Consider the following 21,661-nt stretch of genomic DNA (forward strand, 5'->3'; position numbering starts at 1 on the left):
ATATGGAACAATCTCATATACAAATTTAATTCAAACAACATGGTACAAAACAATGGATAAAGAAATACATAAACACTATCTCTGGACAAATACCCAAGAAAAGAACAGAGGTTGGTCTCTAGGACACGGAACTGTGTGGATAAACCAAAGGGAAGGTAAGTCTTCCTCACAAGGTTTCACTGAATTTAGATTAATCTGGAGAAAAAAAATTAATGTTTTTACATTATTACTGCCTTTCCATTCATACACATGCATATCCTTTCATTCACGTTTTCTTGTATCCCCTACGGTACTGTTTTATAATTTCCTTCCATAAAGTCTTATATATTTCTTATAATTATTTCTATTTCTTGGAATACTGAAATGAATTTTCCCCATTACATTAAAAATGTTAACATAACAAACATATACCATAAAGAAGGTTTAAAAACATGAAAACTGAGAAGGGAGGGGGACGAAAAACCAGAGGTACTGAGGAATTAAATCAACCAAATTATGCTATGTGTATGTATAACTATATCATAATGAATTCCACTTTTATGTATAATACACTAATTGAAAAATAAACAAATAGAACAGGGACCATTAGAGTAGAAGAAAGTGATGGGGGAAGGAGGAGGAAAAGGGAAAGTACCAAGGAAATAAAATGGAGCAAATTATGTTATAACCATGTATGAAAATGTTGCAATGAACCCCACTATTATGTATAATTATAATGCACTAACATAATAGAAAACACAAACTGAAAAAATGTTTTCATAATAAATATAACAAAGAATTGATGAACATATTTTAATAAAACACATTATTAAATCAGGAAAAAATTAGCTATTTGATGATATGCAGTGTTGGGAAGAATGTGAAAAAACTGATGAACATTCAAAATTAATATGCATATACTGACTTAGCAATTCCTACTTTCAGAATCTTCCTTAGAGAACATGCACATGACTCAAAAGAAATAAGTATACTTCTTGCAGCTTTATAAGATATAACAAGTGGGAAAAAATAAACAAGTTGCATAAAATATGTATGGTATACATGTTTTAAATTCTACACACTAGGGGCTGGAGTTATAGCTCAGTGGAGAGCACTTGCCCAGCATGTGTGAGCCACTATGTTTGATTCTCAGCACCACTTATAAATTAATTAAATAAATGTCCATCAACAACTAAAAAAAAAATTTTAAAAACATACACACAAAATTACTACATATTAATACATGAAGGAAAAAGGACTGGAAATACTAAACACTAACATGATAATCTCTGAACAGTGGGGAAAAGGATCAGTGGACCAATAATAGTACAAACAGATTATGCCCTCACACTGCTTATGATATAGCCACAAACCTTTTTTCCAGTTGTAGGTGGACATATTTATTTATTTTTATGTGGTGCTGAGGATCAAACCCAGTGCCTCACACAGGCCAGGCAAGCACTCTACCACTGAGCTACAACTGCAGCCCCCACAAACTTTTTTTTAAAACATATCTTTAAGAGATAACTAAAACAAGCCAGGCGCAGTAGTACATGCCTATAATCCCAACAGCCTGGGAGGCTGAGGCAGGAGGATGAGAGTTCAAAACCAGCCTCAGCAACAGCAAGGCACTCAGTAAGACCCTGTTTCTAAATAAAATACAAAATAGGGCTGAGATGTGGCTCAGTGGTTGAGTGCCCTGAATTCAATCCCCCATACCCTCCTCCAAAAAAAAATAACTAAAACAATCCTACTCAGGCTTTAGAAGCAAATAATTCATGTACACTTAACTAAAAATCCACACAAGGGTTATGAAAGAATCTGTAAAAAAAACTCTTCGATCTAAAAAGTCAATCAATTTATTCAGGTATTTGTGATATTAATATCTTAAATAACCCTAACTCCTTAATTTACCTCAAAATATTTCAGAGCTCCAAACTTCCTATTCCCTCTATTTTTTCACTAACTTGATCTCTTCCCCTGTATCTTCACCTATACCATTTTTTGACATTTCAGAAAATTATATGTCTAGCACCCCATACCAAAAATCTGAAGATCATTCTTAATTTCCTCTCCTTTCTTCAACTTCAGCCCACCAACACCAAGTACTATCTGACCTCCAAAATAAATCTCGAAACTATCCACTTTTACCCATCTCCTACTAATACCTCTTTTCATTGGAGAGCCATCATTTTTCTGCTGGATTACTGACATTACCTTCTATATTCCCCAGACTATCTAAAAGACTCTTTTTTTTAATTATATCAGACTACATCATTCACTTTCTACATGGCTTTACAGTGTATGTAGGAGAAAACCTATAATTCTTCTCCAAGTGTTAAGACTTCTATTTGATCCCTACCTACAATCCAGGCTCACTTTCAGCACTCTTCTTCCTCACCTTGTTTTTATTAAGCTTAGCTAAACTATTCTTTCTTTTGAATTGTTGATGGATTCAAGTTCCTCCCATTATCAGGACCTTTAAACTTCTGTCTGAAAGGCTCCTTTCCTCATTCTCTAAGTCTCAGCTTAAATGTCATTCTCAAATATCTGTGTCAAATACTCCATCAAAATCTGATCTCCTCATTACACTCTCACATTATCATACACATTTCCTCAGCTGCACTTAACCTAATTTGTAATATACTTACTTATTTGTAATCTGTATTCCCCATTAGATAGCATGCTCCATAAAGACAAAGACCTGTATTCTCATTGCCCTCATTCCGGTACTAATGTAGTGTTTAGCCAATATTTACTAAATGACTATTTTTTTCCATAAAAGAGATAACAACCATTTAAGGTAGAGTTTTTATTGTTCTTTGTTTTTCAGAGTTTATTGTTATTGTTTTGGTTTAAAGTTAAGTCCTCCCTTAGTCCCACTGAACTCTCTTTTCCTTCCTCTTGGCTATAAGATAAGCACTTCACCCCAGAGCCTCAGTTTTCCCATTATAAAAGAGGAAATTAGAATAATTTCCTTAAAAGATAAGCTAAATTAAAAATATCTGTATCCTATATCTTTGGCCATGATTTTTTATTATTTCTCTATTAATCTACATAATTGCAGTTAGTAACATGACCTTAATCCATGGTAAAAGGTTATTATTATACCCTGTCCATTTGTTCACCTCAATCCAACACATTAAATCCACATTGAACTCTCAAAACATAGTTTACAAACTACAAGTAATTTCAACTTGTTAATTTGGAAATAAACCATCAAAACATTTATTTATTCTTAAGATCATTTGGTATTACAAATCCATATTCTGTTTTTTTTATTACAATTTTCCCTGATGTTTAATTAAACATGATGGTGTTGAGGGCTTAAAAAAAAAAAAACAAACTTTACCTTCTTTATGTGACTTCGAATGTTCCATGATTAAGACCTCATCTAACCTAAGGAAACAACAATACTTGCATCAATAAGCAAATGAGATCACAGATTCAAAAAGGCTAGGCTTTTGTATACTAAAAATCTGTTTCTCCAACACAAATTACTTCTCCAATACAGACGATTATTATGTAAAAATCTATTGCCTCTGATTCATAAGACTAAAACAGTTTTTGCCAGCATTTGTTCCTCAAGTCACATTCTTCAGATATTTCACTGCTTTTAAAAATCAAAGAAATACAAACAGAATATAAACTAAACCAAAGAAAATAATTTTTCCTTTAATAAACAAATTTCAGTATAGAAACAATCCTACTTATTATTTACAATTCAATGCAGTTTGTTTAATTATCCAGTAAATACTTAAAGCTCTTTAAAATGAACTTGAAGCAGACAGTTAAGTCATTTTTCACTTACCCCTTTTATTCAATCTCTTCATGCCTTGAGTTTTACTTTTCAAGAGTTTCATGACAAGTCATAACAACTACCATTTATAAAAGATATGCTTGATACCAGTCTCATTACAACTACCTTGAAATACATGTTGTAAGTGCTAATTATATTATTATTATTATTATTATTATTATTATTATCATCATCATCATCATCCTATCATGCAAGTGAATAAATTATTCTCTATAATAAAGTAAATCTCCTAGGGTACACAGCTCTCAAGTGGCAAACTCAAAATTTGTACCTAAAGTCCACGTTCTTTCACTAAACCACATTATTTTCTAATCAAATAGAATTGAAACTTGAGAGCTACTCTAACATAGTGGTCATTTTAAAATTAAACCATCAGTTGAAAATGTTTGTAACGTGAAGGGAAGGCAATGATTACAAGAATGCAAGACCATGTCATATGTTATCAAATGTTGATAGTTGACAGTATATATGAAAAATATTAGTACAATGAACATGGAAAAACACCAAAGAATATATTTAAAATCTTAAACACAGGTCTCAAGAAGAATGGGATTATGCGGGAACTTAAATTTTCTGTCATATACTCCTTAAAGGTGTTTTATTTTTATAACCAAAATATCAAGAACTGTCCTTTTTATGTGGATAAAATTGCTCATTTATGCATACTGCTTGTTATACTTCATTGTTTGGGGATTTTTTGTTGCTTTTTTGCAGTGTCAGGGATTGAGCCAAGGGCCTCCTGCATGCTAGGCAAGCACTCCACCCCAGAGTCATATTCCCAGCCCCACTTTGTTGTTCATATTCTTTCATTCATTTACATGATTATCTCTCCAAAATGGGCCTACCTACCTCCCCGCCACCCCCAACACACTTCCTAACAGAGTTCTCTTTTCTTTCTTTTGGTGCTATTGATGGAATCCAGAGCCTTGCAAATGATAGGCAAGCACTCTTCCACTAAACTTTGTTACCAGCCCAGATTTCTTTCTTTTTTTTTTTTTTTTTTTTGGTACCAGGGATTGAACTCAGGGGCACTTGGCTCCTGAGCCACATCCCCAGCCCTATTTTGTATTTTTTAATTACAAAGACAGGGTCTCACTGTGTTGCTGATCACCTCGCTTTTTGCTGAGTCTGGCTTTGAACTTGAGATCTTCCTGCCTCAGCCTCCTGAGCTGCTGGGATTATAGATGTGCACACCCAGCTAGAATTTCTTCTTTTTGATGGTTTTAAAGTTCAGGTTGTATGTATTTTGTTTTACTTGCCAACACAAATCCCTCAACTTCTTCCAAATGAGTAATGTAATAAGAATGGACTTTAGGAAAAATTAATCTGGACTAGAAGAAAGAATAGGAAGAAATTACGTTGTAAATAAATTCTTTGTTTTCTAATACAATGGATTACAAAGTTCAAGAGGAGAGAGCTAAGAAATAAGGACATTTACAACATTTGAGAATATAATGAAGTGAAGGGAATGGTCAGAAGTATGAGATTACATTAAAATTCAAAGTTCTAGAAGTCAAAAGAATTTAAACATTAAACTTCAAATTTGAATGTTAAATCTAAAACATTAAATTTCAAATGTTACACAATTAAGACCAAAATGCAATAACTAAAGATCTAGCAATTAGGTCACTAATGACTTCAAAAGAGTAGATTTGGTATAGTGTTGAGAGCGCAAATCTGAGAATAGATTTCTTTCAAATAGTATGGGGAAAATAAATTTTTTTTGTTGTTTATTTGGTGCTGGGGATGAACCCAGGGCCTTGTGCATTCTAGCCAAGCACTCTACCAACTGAGCTATATATCCCTAGCCCTAAAGAAGAAATTTTTTAAAAAGTAAGAGGAAGATCTAAGTTTGAAAAGGATGCAGAAATTTTGAAGGACAAAGCACTTAACCATACATTCAGACTAATAAAGGAGCAAGCAAAGGAAAGTTGGAGAAGATGTAAATCATTCTAGAACTACCAATAGAGACACTGTAAATTTACTGCATCAGAGATACTGTAAATTTACTACATCAGTGGTGGCAACAAATTCATGATATTTGGTTAATTGTAGCCGCTATTAATTGAGTATCTACTATTGATTAGTCACCTACTACTTTGCTTTCCAGTTCTGGGGACAGAATGCAAGGCAAGCACCGTACCACTCACTGAGCTACATCCCTAGCTCCCCATACTATTTTTATCCTTACCTCAGCAATCTCAGGAAAAAAGGCATTACTCTATTCATTTATCCAAATGAGTCAACTGAAGCTCAGAGGTTAAATGACTTGCATAAAATTACCAACTGGTGTTAAGAGTAAAATTGCTTTTTAAGAGTTTTATTGAGGCATACTTTACATTGAGTAAATTTTATTTAAGAGAACTTTGTGGGGCAGCGGGTGTAGTTCAGCGGTAGAGCTCTCACTCACCTAGCATGTGACAGACACTGAATTTGATCCTCAGCACCACATAAAACTAAATAAATAAAATAAAGGTACTGTGTCTAACTACAACTAAAAAAATTAGAGAGAGAGAGAGAGAGAGAGAGAGAGAGAGAGAGAGAACTTTGATAAATTTTAGTATATATACACTTATAGGCCCATCACCTCAATCCAGTTCAGAACACTCCCATCACCCCAAAACCCCTTCATAAGCAGGGCATATTTTATCTTGAATCTGTCTAACTCCAAACAAGTCATGCTACAAATCTCTTAGGCAATATTCAGGTTTTGTTTTTTTTTTAAAAAAAAAAAAAAAAAGATTTCTTTTTTAGGCAGAAAAGCTACAAAAAAAAAAAAAAAAAGTTGTAAAAGTTGTTAGCCTTCCAATCTTCTTAGGCCTCACTAGTTCCCTTTCCACATGAAAGGGAACATGTCTCTAGAATCCTATTGTCATCCCATGATCTCATAGACTCACAAAATTTACTAAAATTCACAAATATTCTCTTTCTAAAAGCACAGCATAATCAGATTTAAGAATTTAGATGCTAAGCACCAGAAGCAGTTGCGCAAGCCTATAATCCCAGCAACCAGGAAGACAGAGGAAGAAGGGTCTTGAGTTCAAAGTCAGCCTCAGTAACAGCAAGGCGCTAAGCAACTCAGTGAGACCCTGTCTCCAAACAAAATACAAAATAAGGCTGGAGATGTGGTTCAGTGGTCAAGTGCCCCTGAGTTCAAATCCCCAATATCCCCACCACAAAAAAAAAAAAAAAAAGAATGTCGATGCTATTATACCTGTGTTCTTTTTTTTTAATGGTAAGGAAGTTATGAAAGAGAAAGGCAAATGAAACTTGAAAGGCAAATGAAACTTGAAGTCCAGAAGAAAAACAAGATGAAAACAGCTAGGTAAGACCATTTGAGATGAAAAATGTGACATACTAATAGACAGATCATAGAATTAAAAAATCAGGAGTTTGTTTCATGGGGGATAAACTAACCAAGCAGAGCTTTTCTTCTATAAGAAATGTAAAACTGTCTGGAGACACAGGGTAGAATAACTTCATAGGCAATAGTTAATGCTTGTTTGTTAACTGGACTATCTATTAAAACAAACAAGTTAAAAAACAAAGTGCAACAATACTCATACAATCAAAGGTACTAAGCTAAAATTAGATATTTTATAGTAATGAAGTTATGTAAATTTTTAAAATGGCAAATTTTTCATTACATCAAAATCAAACACTGGGGCTGGGGCTATAGCTCAGTGGTAGAGCACTTGCCTAGCACATGTGAGGCACTGGGTTCAATCCTCAGCACCACATAGAAATAAATAAATAAAGGTACTGTGTGTATCTACAACTTTTTTTTAAACTTTTTTTAAAATCAAACACTAAATCATGAACATATAAGAATTGAGATCTAATATGAATAGCCTTTATCTGAAATGTTTGAGACCTGAAGTGTTTTAGACTTTGGATTATTTAATGTTTGCATATACATAATGAGATAACTTGGGAATGGGATCTAAATCTAAACATAAAATTCATTCATTTCATATACACCTTTATAAACATACCCTGTGTGTAACTTTACACAATATTTTTAGCACACCTATGTTTTGACTTCAACCTATTGCAGGAGGTCAGATATGGAATTTTCCACTTGTAGTAGCATCATCTCTGGGCTCAAAAAGTTTCACATTTTGGAGCATTTTGGATTTCAGATTTTCAGATCAGGGAAATTCAACCTGAACCATTTTGGGACTAGAAACAATTAAAACAATTTAATTAAAATAATATCCATTCAAGCCTTTACTTATAAGTCCTACAGAACTAGAAACACAGTTACCAATCTGATAATCATTAAGCTTAGCCAAAAACTTAGAAATTACAAACTAGGGTCCTAGAGCATAGCATCAGAAATCTAGATGACAGAATCTAGAAGCGAAGAATCAAAGAAACTGCTAGCTTACTATTAATAGAATACAACTTTTATGACTACTTAACATATAGGTGTTAAAATACCCAACTTGTTAAATAAGTGATTTCTATAACACTTTGATTATTACTCTGAACCATCTGGCCCAGCTAAACATTGCAAGGAACACTGCTCTTACTAGGCAAAAGACATGCCTCTTTGAAGCAAATGAATATAAAACTATCCCAGTATCTTTTTTAATGTTTTTAAATTAAACCAAAATTTACCTCCAAATTCTTACACTATTTCAATCAAAGTTTGGGGTGACTATAAGCAAAAGTCATACACATGTGCATTTCCATAAACCAAAAAGACTGAAGAGTTTGTCACACTTTATTATAATTGCAAGTTAAAAAGTATTCTATCTTTGAGCTCTGTGTATCACAATTTTACTTAAATTAGCTACTTATTTTTCTTATCCAACCTAAATGTATGGTTAGAAAATAACTAGTTGGAAAGTAATTACAACAGACTTTCCTGACTTCTATAATTTGAAGTTGTAACAATTAATTCTATTATTAGTAAATTCATCTTAAAACTTACAATTTAGTGTGACTTTTTTTTCAATTTAACATTGCTTTTAAAATCAACATCAAATTTAAATATTCAATAATTTAATCCATTATGTTGCATCATTTTATATATAAGACACCTATTAAAACAAGTTGAGCAATTTTATAGGTGTCCTATAAAATCTTACAGGTTTTTGTGTGCGGCATATATACAGGACAATGGGGCAAAATGGGTTAATGATAAAATCTTTTCAAACCCCTCAGACTAACTTATTAATTCACAAAAACAAATCCGATCTTCAAATTCACTAAGGAGAAAAAAAAATCTAAAACCCTGTGGACAAATAAAAGAGAACCTGGTGCTTGGTAGCCAAATGATATTAAAGAAGATGATCCAAACTCTCTTGACAATAATTTAGTACTGTTTCAAGCATAAAAACAAGATAACCTGTACTATGAAACATAAATATGCATTTTAAAAAAAAAGACCTATTAAATAAATATTCATTACCTATTTCTCCTAATATCCAAAGTTTTCTCCTAAGTCATTTCTTGAAAGAGCAAACATTAATATTTAGAGAACATTGATCAAATCAGTAAAAATACCAACAGTCATGCACTTTTTCAAATTAAACACCATAATTCTTCCTATTAAAAACAGAAAAAAAAAAGGACAAATCCCAATCTAGTCCTGTGACTTTGATAACTTATCACTACCGCAACTCTAAAGTAGTTTTTTCAATAGTTTACAAATATTCTGCAATTTCAGAAATGCTCCAAGTATTGTATTAAACTCCATTAAAAATTTGATATATTTTAGAATAAAACAATATATTCAAATGCATGGTAATCCAAATTTTAACACACCTTAATTATGAAGACTAATTCATCATGTTACCAAGTATTTGGTGCCCCTAAAGATCTTCTCCTATTTTAGTGAATTAAAAAAAATTTTAAAAAAAAAACTAAAATTACAAAGTGAGTTATTGTAAAAAGTTTGCAAATAAAAATTTGGAACTACAACCATGTAAAACAGAATTTGGGGACTGGTACACAACCAAAATAAAATATAAAAATAAACTGCAGGGCTGGGGATGTGGCTCAAGCGGTAGCACGCTCTCCTGGCATGCGTGCGGCCCGGATTCGATCCTCAGCACCACATACAAAGATGTTGTGTCCGCCGAGAACTAAAAAATAAATATTAAAATTCTCTCTCTCTCTCTCTCACTCTATCTTTAAATAAATAAATAAATAAATAAACTGCAATTGTTACCCATAGCTCTATAGTTCAAATTTCTGCATTTACCCAACAGAAATTTTTCTCAGTGACAAGTTTTAAAGTCTTACATATTAGAGTTCTGCATAAGAACACTTAGATTTGAGTAAAAGTCCTATTCAAGGGCTGGGGATGTGGCTCAAGCGGTAGCGCGCTCGCCTGGCATGCGAACGGCCCGGGTTCGATCCTCAGCACCACATACAAACAAAGATGTTGTGTCCGCTGAAAACTAAAAAATAAATATTAAAATTCTCTCTCTCTTTCTGTCTCTCTCTTTAAAAAAAAAAAAAAAAGTCCTATTCAATCAATTCTACATCCATATTCTATGCTCTGACAGGTCCATCCCTGTCAGAAAATTAACCAACTGCAATTTAAAAAAAAAAAAAATGAAAGCAAAGAAAATGCAAAGTCCAAGCAATCTGCTTTCTAACTTGAGATATTCTACAAAAAATACAGTTGGAGAATCCAAGGGAGAAACCACTTTAGTTTGGGCCCTCTTTGCATTCCCTAAACACAGGAAGCTGAATACGCCTGCAGGCGGCTGCCTTATAATAAATGTCATTTAACATAATAAGGCATATGTTAATAACACTGTCAAGTGAAATGAGGACAGATTTTAATGCCTAGACAGAATATATAAAACTTCTACACCTTTTGACAACAGTTACAGAATTTTATACATATTCTTTCCATCACAGTAATACATCTGATTAAAGGCAAAGATTGAATTTGTCACAATAACTTTGTGCACTTTTGTACCTCAAACAAGAGCAGAATACAATAAAATAAACATATAAATACTGTTATACAAAGACAGTATGACAAGTTCCATAGCCAACCAAATCTAAAATGTTAACAAGTCAGCTTTTGTGGAATACCTGAGTGATTCAGGGCTGTCCCCTACTTTTTTTAGATTAAAAATACAGCCCATGAGATTATGTAAAAACAGAAAATGTGAAAGGGGCCACTTTATCTTTCTCCCAACTATTTCAAAGGGTAAGTGGTGGGGGAGAGAAGAGTAAGTACTAAGGAAAAATGTCACAAAACTATAAAGTATTTTAACTATTAAAATACTTTGAGCTGGGTATGGTGGCACATGCCTATAATTCCAGTGGCTGAGGCACACGAGGATCACAAGTTCAAAGTCAGCCTCGGCAAAAGCAAAATACTAAGTAACTTAGTAAGACCCTGTCTCTAAATAAAATACAAAATAGGGGTGGGGACATGGCTCAGTGATTGAGTGCCCCCGAGTTTAATCCAGGCACTCCCCCACAAAAAAAAAAAAAAAACAAAAAAAACTTTGAAACTATATACAAAAGCATCTAATTCACATTGAGAACTCAATAAATATTAGTAGAACATAAACTTATATAGGCAAGGTTAATCAAAATTTGTCAGGTTACCTTCATCTTATTACTGTCTAACACATTATAGCACCATTAGTTACTGTTTTTAAATAGACTTTTTAAATTCTGAGCTATATCATTAAACAAAACAAGAACCACATTTTGGTATTATTTTTTTTAAAAAATCATTGCTTTCATTAGCATTCATTTGTTTTAGCATCAAAGAAAATCCTGATCTGTATGCTTTCTGTGTCAGTCATCTCCAAATGACTATCAAACATAACTAATTATCAAGTTCCCCCTATTAACATCATGATAAAAATTGTAGAAATGGAAATTTTTTGTAAAATTATACAGTAATAAGCACCACCCATCTATCTGAAAAACCTGCTCCTCGATCCATCATATTTGAATGATCTAATGACTAAAGAGCTTAAAACTTATCATATAAATTACATTCATTCAAGTTACAGTATTCAAGAGACAATATGGACTATAAATTATACAGACACTTTGAAAAACATAAATTCTGATCCAAACTCACCCTGTTAGTTTTGAAAAAAGGGAGTATAAAAAGCTAATTGATAAAATAAGTAGGAGGAAGACCAGTAGAGAAAGGAGAAGATAAGCGGGAAGGGAAAGAGTAAGTATTGGAGACTGAAATGGAGTATCTATGAATATGTCAAAATGCAACTCAATATTATGTATAACTACAATGTACTAATGAAAACATTTTTTAAAGCTAATTCATAGCTATGATTCTCTTAATTTTAAAAAAGGGTACTCAACAAGATACAAATACTTCTGTATTTGTTTACACACGTAAGGAAGAGAAGACCATGGATTGGGAAGACTAATCTTGAATATTTTTCACTCTCTTGAAATCTGAATTTACAAAATGAGCATACTATGCCTTTTTAAACTGTACTGCATAATTGCTGAACTTAATCTCTGTAATCAAACTGCTGAAGTATAAACCCTTGCCTTACCAAATACTACTAACTGGGTTATCTTCACATGCCTGTTTCCTCCTCTGCAAATTTGGAATAAAAACAATATTACATCACTGAGTTGTGAGGATTAAATTACTTAATATGTTAAAAATTAGTTTGGACATTTTGCATTCATAATTTTAGAATGTAAATGATGGGTACAAACAAACTTAAGAAGTTTTCACAGTAAACTTTTTTTAAAAAATGAGAATTGGACTGACATATATGGGCTCAATTAATGCTATTTGTATTATATCTTTATTCCCCTGCAGACTACTCGCTAAAGATTAAGGGAAGTATTCCATGAAAATGTCTTAACACTGTGCCTAGAATTAGAAGTGTATCATCCTTCACAATCCATATTCAGAAAATCCTTACCTCCATTATTTTTTACTCCCTTTGGTCTTAATATTTAAGCAGAAGATCTGACACTTATGACCCACCTCTAACAGAGTCTATAAGTTACAATATCAACTGTTAAAGGACTCAAGACAGCAAGAGATTCAATGTGTCCACAGTGTTGATTTCACTGATATTTTATAACTATTTTCAATTGACTAAAGGAAATGTTTGGTTATTTTTATTTCACCGTCCTGTCATAACAAGATTGCCTTAAAAACCTCAAATTATAGGCCTTTAATATAATTCCCAGGTTACACATTCAATAAGACTCTTAAGTGAGGACTAATCAACACTGGAGGTGGTAGACTAAGAGTAACTAGAGCACTGGTCTGGTCAGCATTCTAGGTGGTGAGGTAAGAGTAGATTCTAGAGGAGTGGACGTCATCACTTTGCTAAGCAAAGCCACAGGAAAAAAAAGATAGAGCAACTCTAGAGCCATAAAAGTCAAAAATTTGTGGTTTTGATGAGACAAAAAGGTAAATGGTTCTCTCTATGCTTCCAATCCTTTAATCAATTATCCAATGTGAAAGAAGAAAAATGTTAAAAATGGTTGTATGCATAGATTTAAAAGGAAATACCGTTAATTCCCACTTTGGAACTCTAGAGGGCACCAGAAATATGCCCTCCTTAGCACCACCCCTCCTCCCCGGTAACGTGAGCAGCTGCAGAAGCCCGTCGTCTGGTTGCTGAGGTTGGTATTGCAGCAGCAGGAGCGATGTCTGCAGCGGTGGAAACAGCAGCGCCCACTCCCAGCTGCCTCACCAACCATTACCCGGGCTTCGCCCCGAGGGCAGCTTCCACCCAAGGGAAAGTTCCTCCCCTCAAAACAACCTGGAGGGCCAAGTCCCAGACTGAACCCCTACAACCTGACAATGTCCTCCATAAAGAGCAACACATTAGGGGCAAAGGACTCACAATCAGGGTGTTTTCCTTCTCACTTTCTGCCAAAGATGCACCAAACAGGGTTGAAGGCAATTTCTGGTCCTGGGATTAAAAAAAGAAAAAGAAAAAAGAAAAATTGATCAAGATCAGCTAACCTGGTGGGAGCACCAAGGCTTTTCTTCCAGAGGAAGGGAATGCGAGGTCAAGGAGGTTTGGCCCTTCTATTATTACCCAAAACCCGGGACAACAGCCCCCTCTTACCAAGTGGAGCAAAATAACTAAAAATATGTATTTGGGGCCAAAACCCAGGTGAGAAGCAAAATCTGGAAAGGAGGGGGCCTAAGGGCATCAAGCATGCTACTGGGAAGGAAGGGGGGGAAGGGCAAACATTGCCCCGACGCCAGCAAGGGATTTGTATTCCCTCCTAAATTTGCCCACCTAGCGTCATCCCCGTCAATCTCGACACTAATTTGGAGGTAAGGAGGGGCTCACGTCACCGCTGGGTGGATAACGCCCATGCTTGCCCCAAGCAGTTGCCCTGGGCCCGAGGTTTGCCCCCCCCTGCAGTCGGCGACCGGCAGCGCTGCCTCCCCGTCCGCCATTAGAGACCCAGCCAAACAATACGTGAGCCAGAGCCGCGCAGCGCAGCCACGGGGAACAGAAGAGCAAAAGAAGGAACCTGGCGTGGCATAAGCAGGAACCCTCGCCCCGAAAAACTTGGGGACCCCGGCTCCGGCGGACAAGGTGGAAACGCAATCTGGAGAGCGGGAGAGCCGGCCGGCCCGAGCGCCCCTCCCCCCGTCCCCCCTGCAGGAAAGAAAAGAAAATACCCCTGGACCTCCCGGAGGCCCGCCGCCCCCGCCCCCGCCCCGGCGGCCCCGAGCGACCCCCGCCCCTGGCGGCCACCTCACCCGGGCCGCCCGGCCGCGCCCGCACTCCTGCAGCCCTCGGGCCGCACGCAAAGACGCCTGTGACATGAGCGCGGCCCGGAGCAGCCCCCGAGGCCCCGACGCCGCAGCGGCGACGGCGGCCGCGCCGTGGGGTATTAAGCCCGGGTCGGTGGGAGGCTCCGGAGGCTGCCCTCACCCATCTCCGCCTCCCCAGTCGCCTCCGCCTCCGCCTCCTCCTCCGGAGGCTGCGCTGCTCCCAGCCACCCCCACACTCAGCGGCCCTGGACTGCAAAGACAGCGGGGATAAGCCTCACCCGGTTCTGGCTGCGGCTCCGCGGAACGAACCTCCCCTCCCCCGGCCCACCCCCCTTCGGCGACACGCACAACTCCACTCGGTCCAGTCCCGGCTTTAGCGCTGGTGAGGAGGAGGAGGAGGCGGAGGCGGCGGTGCGGCCGAGCCCCGGGAGGCCCCGCCCTCCGCATGCTTATTGGCTGAAGGCGGAGGCGGGCCAGAGCCCTTCGGGCACATCCATAGGCTACACCTGCTTTCCTTCAGGACCCCCCCTTGGTGGGGTGGTCCATGCGACTGTCCGTCAGTCTCGGGCCACACCTCCGGCTCTGCCGTTCCACTCCCCCCTCCGTGGGTCTTCGGCTTTGGCCGCGTCCCCTCCCCTAGCTGCCCCCGCCCCTCCCCGCCCCCACCCACCAGGTCCGCCAGGGTCAGGAGCCCAAGTTGTCTTGCCCGCCGAACCGGCCGCGGCTCCGCTCGGGCCCCCGGCTCTCGGGAACGGGATAGCAGGAGCGACTGAAGTGGGGCTGCCTGCCCTCGCTCGGGCCCGGGCCTGGGCGTCCAGGCCGTCGCCGCGGCTCCCAACGAATCCGCCCGAGGAGAGACGCGGCCTCGATGCCCCAACGTCCACCCTGTCCAGTTCCTGGAAGGCACCCGCGAGGGGAGAGGCCGGGGGGCACTGGAGCGAGGAGAGGGGGAGGTCGGGAACGCGGCTGAACTGGGTACCTGGGCCCACTGAGGGCCGTGGAGGCGCCTCCACCCTCGCCTCGCCCCCGTGGGGAACAGTCCCCCCACCTCCCGTCATGGCTGCAGCAGGAGGAGACGACGTCCTCCATTTTGTTGGAACTGCTGGGGGAACTTGGGACCCATTCAGAACCAAACCCCGTGGGACTGGGAAACTTGTCCCCGAGCAGCCCCGATTGGACTCTGGTTCGGCGGAGGGAATGGCTCCCGATTTCATAGTGCGAGTCCGCGGGGCCATGGTGGGCAGCGCGACCAGGGGGAGACCCGGACGCCGCTGCCCACTTCCATCAGCCAAGATGGAGGGAGTTGCGGGCTCCCCGGATCGGGGCTTCTGCCCGCCAGAAGGACCAAGCTGTCCCGGGGCGTCTTTCAGCGTCGCCGTCGCCATCGCCGGCGCGGCAGCCCAGGCGTTGGCCCTCCCACACCTCCACCATCTCCTGGTCCTCAATGGTTGATGGAGGCCCCACTCTATCACCCGCATCATCACTGAGGCCCGTGGAGCCCTGCTGGGTTCAGACGGCGCCGTGTGCCCCGGGAGGGTGGTCCAGCACGAGGATCTTATCTTTTGTTCCTTGTCTACACCTACGTCTTCGGTGGACGTCATGGGGTTGATTTCCAAGACTCCACGTAAAGATGGAAGTGATGCCTCTCGCGTCTGGCCCTGGCGGTTCTTACTGGGATTACAACTGATGGTTGTTGGATACTTCCCCACCAAAAGGATGGATGAATTAGACCTCTCAATTTCAAAATTGTGTGACAACCCTGTCTATTAATAAGTAGACATGTGATATTACAATATAAAGCTCTACAGAATGAGGAACATGAAGTTTTTAATGAAGTTAGTCATCCATAAAGGACTCTTAAAAACTGTAAACTCCAATAGACACCATTTACAATTAGGATAATCCAGTAGAAATTGAGATGCAGTCATTATCTGTAAGAATTAATCCCTCCATCCGAGGCTAAATGCCATATACTGCATTCTTTTATTAGTTGAAAAATATCCACAGTGGCTTTTAAAAACTATCACTCATTTTACAGGATCATAATTACAAAATTTCTCAGTTCTCAATAGAAAGAATATATCCTGTGAGATTTTTATATGACCCAGTACTATTTTACACTGGCATGCTTAATGTCAGTTGTCACAACGGAAATGTCCTATCTTACTAAATGTGAAGTACATTGTAATCTGAAAATGTACACGATTTTCTGCTACCATGTTCTACTACCATGTTCTAAATCAGCTTGTTGAGTTTATAGTTAAAACACTAACTAGGAATACTTCCAACTAAGCTATGTAATAGGCTTTAATGATAGACTGAGTTGTCATATGCTATTCAATTGGAGGAAGCCATTCATTGCCATCAATTCTCTAACATTAATGCTATTTTGTAATTAATTAGAAACCACATTAATTACAGGAATGTTTTTTATTCACTCATGTTCATTCAAGCCTTTTTGTTCATAAAACTTTTCACCAGCTTACAGGCACATTATGAGAATTTTAGAGTTTAGAACAGGTTGAAAAAATAGAATTTTTTGTTAAAATTTAATTATCTTCAACTTCATGTAAAAGGACTCAAAAATAGACATCCAACTATTCATAATAGTATTATTCATAATTTCTAAAAGGCAGAAACAACCCAAATGTCCATTAACTGATGAATGGATAAGCAAATATGGTATATCCATTCAGTGGAATATTATTCAGCTGTAAAAAAGAATGATGTTCTGATAAATGCTGCAACATGGACAAACCTTAAAAGACATTATGCTAAGTGAAATAAACCAGACCCGGAAGAGCATATTGTATGATTCCATTTTATTGGAAATGCCTAGAATAGGCAACTCTCTAGTAACAGAGAAAGATTAGTACTTGCCTAAGGCTGGGGATATGGGAAGAAAGGAATGATAGCTAAAAGTTATGGTATTTCTTTATGGAAAGATTCAGTGGTAGAGAACCCCTGGGTTCAATCCCCAGTGTGTGCGCATGCACACGCACACACAAACACAAACACACACAGTTATACAATTGATTAAAGTGATTGTTGTTTTACATCTCTGAATGCTGAAAACTGTTGAACTCTACACTTTAAATTAATGAGTTGCATTGTTTGACTTATTCTTAAGCTGTAACTAAAAAATATGTGTATATATCTCTGTGTGTATGGAGTTATTCTATACCAATCACAAAGGCATACTAAGCATTATACATAAGAAAATTGAAGAAAATACCTGAGCAGAAAACTAGTATTTCAAATAATTTTTGGCCACTCAAAACCTTAAATAAAAAGACCCTGTATGAAATTTTAAAAATTAAAATGGGTGCTGTATCTCAGTGATAAAACACCTCTTAATTCAATCCCCTGTACAAAAAATTAAAAAAGTTTCCTTTTCTCTGAGACTTCAGAAAGTTACTTTTTCTCTTAGCCTTTCTCCTCTGTTGCAATATAAGGGATACAGCGTTGGTAAGACCAAACAACTTCTGTGAAAGTGAAATGAAAAGGTATAATTGCATTTTTGAAAACCAAGAACTCACCATTAAGATGTGATATAACACTGATTGTGAGCACATATTGCTCAAGTCTGAATTCAGACATTACCCACAAATAGGTAAGTGATTTTATGCATGGGTTAACCTCTAATTCTCAGTTTCATTATGTGTAAAATAATGATGATAATTCCTCTCTCATTGAGTTTCAGGGGGATTAAATGAGCTACACATATAAAACTTGCACATTACACATGGTAGACCTCAATAAGTGTAAATCATTTTCATTATTCATAATTGACTCAGAATATTACAAAAATTCTTCATAGTTTATGAAGGCCACAGTGATAATTCTACCACCAATATTGTGTTACTACATAATCCAAATAATAATAATGATTTCAATAAACAGATCAAGTAGACTTAACAAGCTTAATGTGACTGATTATTATATAAAAATAAAACCCTGAGTAGGGTGTTTTGCAAAGGTTTATAATAATTTTAAACAAATGTTATTTTTAGCATGCTTGACATTTATTAATTTGTTTATACTGATATTAGGTTTACAGCAATCAAAAGTCAATAGTTCATTTGACCATTGGAGAAAATGGGAGAAATACCAAAAAATGAGTTAATTATGCAATTTATATAGCAAACGGCATGTATAGTACTATATTCCATGAGTTATTCTGTTTGTTATTATCTTCTTAACAACTCTATAAAATAGTTGATATTACTTGTCCCATTTTGACAGCTGAGGAAACAAGGAAATAAAGGTCAAGGATCTTGCACAAGGTAATAGTAAGAAAATGATTAAGAGGGTCCTATAATTTGGAAGTGATTTGTACCCCAAAAATTCATGTACTAGAAGCCTGGTCCCCACTGTGATGGGTGTTGAGGTGACAGAACCTTTAAGAGGTGGTACCTACTGGAAAATAATTCAGTCATGGGGCTCCACCTTCATAAATGGATTAATGTTAGACTCTAGGAATGGATTAGCTCTCTTAATAGTGGGTTGTTACAATATGAGGCTACCCATGTGCTTCAGCCCTTCTTCATGAAGCTGGTTCCCTTTACTTTTCTTTGCCATATTATATTGCAGCCAGGGAGTGCAATATTGTTTGGACTCCCACAGCCACCAGAATCATCAGCCAAATAAACCCCTTTATTTTATTTTACCCAGCCGCAGGTGGTTTTTAGAGCAACACAAAATGGATTAAGACGAGAGGAATCATGAACCTAGGATTTTTGGCTCTAGAGTTTGCTTTTAGTCACCTCATACCCCTGCCTCTCTAGGATAGCTTTCTCCTTATTCTTAACATTTAACTCTTAAACATATCATCTAGATAACTTAAAACAAAACTATATAACATATTCTAAAGCAGTGACTTATGAACTTTTTTTAACAACCACAAGGATATATTACAAGGATATACATTGTACATTGAGACCCAGTACAAACCCACCTACCTATATAATTATATAACTAAACACAAGATTCACAAAATCATTTGCTTCACTTCCTTAGATGCATTTTCATAGTCTCTGTTCGAGTCTATGTAAGCTACAGCCCACTAAACTGATTTCATGGCTTACAAAACATTGTTTGAAAAACTATACTAGATTTCTGATATTAAATTGTTAGCAAGAAAAGATGAGAAACTTCACTAAAGATAGAAGGTAATCTCCAAAAAGGGTGACTGATAGAAGTCATCACACATAGAACAATAAATTAATACACTTTGAATTGATCAGATTTTTAAAGAAATAATAGCCTAAATTATAAGTAAATATTACTGAACTTTTTACTTATTTTTTACTGCTTTTCCAACAAACTCAGAAAACAGCTAAGCATTCTTACTACAAATAACTGTTGATTGTGTGTAACTTCAGATTTGTCAATGTTATATTTTAAATTTAATTACATTGTTTTAACATCATAATTAGCTCTTTGAAGGTGAGTTTCTCCTTGATTTAATCTTGTTTTACTTGTTTTCATTTTTATTTTTTCAAAATATGGACGTGGAAGAAGAAGAAGGAGAGGTGATTTCCTTGAAGAAAAAAGAAAATTAAGAAATTCCCAGTGGAAAGTAAATCTCCTCAATCCTTTAGTTTTCTAGTCCACTTCTCCAGAAGCCACCACTATTGCCAGTTCCTTCTAAGTCTTTCCAGAAACATTCTTTTATGTAAAGTATGTATTATTTTCCTGCAACTTTTGACCTTTTCCATTCAACAATATATATGAAAGCTGAGTTCACATCAACATGCCTAGATATACTCCAGTCTTTTTAATATTTAATTGTACTATACATATTTGGGTTTTTTTTGTTGTTGTTGTTGTTGTTGTTGTTGTTGTTGTTGTTTTAGGGTACTGGGATTGAACTCAGGGACACTCTACCACCGAGCTATATCTCCAGCCCTTTTTTGTTTGTTTGTTTGTTTGTTTGTTTGATTTTGAGGCAGGGACTCACTAAATTATTGCGTGCTGACCTCAAACTTGCAATCTTTTTGCCTGCACCTTCCAAGTACCTGGGATTACAGACATGTGACACCATACCTGGCCCAATTGAACTATAATTTGGTTAAACAGCCACTTATTGATTACAATCACCATCAGTTACTTCATTGTCTTATCCTTAATATCTAATTCTAAAAGTAGGAGGTGTAGGACTAGAAAGGTGCAATACTTTTGCTCACCCATTATAAGGATCATGATTGACATTCCTATTAACAAAAAATTAGGTTAGAGAAAGCAAAGCATAATGAATTTATTTAGTGGAAGTTCTATATGATATGAGAGTCTTCAGAAAATAAAACTCAAAGAAGATAGGAATTCAGGGATATAGAAAGAAAAGATATACTGAGACACAAAAGAGAAGCACCCATCAATCATTGAAATACAAAATGAACAACCCAGCCCACATCCTTGACCTACATCTTTGCCCACAAAAAAATAGCATGTTGTGAGGGAAGTACACAAGCATTGGAAAAACTGTACAAAATTGTTAAACTCTGCCCTGAGTTCACTTCTAGAATAGCCCCTAACTACTATCTCCCTATAAATATTAATATCCCAGACCTAGGGGTTATGTCTCTCACTCTCCAGATGGCCCACATTCTCCCTTGAATGTATTTCTGCTTTCCTGAATAAATCTCCATGCTTCTAACAGACACATCCTTAAATCCTTTTCTGCAAAATTTGTCAAGAACTCCTTCATCCTGAGTTGAGTTCCCCCTTTTGGGACCTCCTCAGGTGACACAAAGACCCAAGAGAAACTGTCTATTTTTATGTTTAAATTCAACAAAGAATGGACAGCTCTGTAGAAATGTAATTAGACAAAAAGGTATAATATAATGGTAATAGAATGAAGCAGGGAACCTAGCCAGTCCTGGCTACTCAGATACTTCTTGACATCTCTGTGTAACATACCTTCCTCCTAGGTATGGGCAGGACCTCTTCTGGAATAAGGGTCTTATGACCTACTTTCAAACAAAGTATGTCAGAAAATTTCTTTATGAGCATCTCGTATACAAAAGTCAAGGGAAGGGCTGGGGATGTGGCTCAAGTGGTAGCGCACTCGACTGGCATTCGTGGGCCCGGGTTCGATCCTCAGCACCACATACCAACAAAGATGTTGT

The 21,661-nt window shown here is 37.3% G+C and overlaps 1 protein-coding gene across 7 annotated transcripts in view; it reads right to left on the reverse strand.

Moving 5' to 3' along the window:
• ZMYM2 (zinc finger MYM-type containing 2) overlaps positions 1–14,947 on the reverse strand; it is an 89,145-nt gene extending 74,198 nt beyond the window's left edge. For 3 of the 7 annotated variants that reach the window (XM_081286728.1, XM_081286723.1, XM_081286730.1), the window contains exons 1-3: positions 14,692–14,811; positions 13,639–13,707; positions 3,332–3,378 (exon numbers count right to left, since the gene is read on the reverse strand). The gene's annotated coding sequence lies outside the window, so the exon portion shown is untranslated. Of the gene's footprint in view, positions 1–3,331; positions 3,379–13,638; positions 13,708–14,516; positions 14,581–14,691 lie in introns of those variants that run through there. The other 4 variants (XM_081286724.1, XM_081286725.1, XM_081286726.1 and 1 more) reach the window with 4 other exon arrangements.
• Positions 14,948–21,661: the final 6,714 nt, after the last annotated feature.

This window comes from Spermophilus citellus (assembly GCF_964194105.1).
Source record: "Spermophilus citellus genome assembly, chromosome: 1".
Lineage (NCBI taxonomy): Eukaryota > Metazoa > Chordata > Mammalia > Rodentia > Sciuridae > Spermophilus > Spermophilus citellus.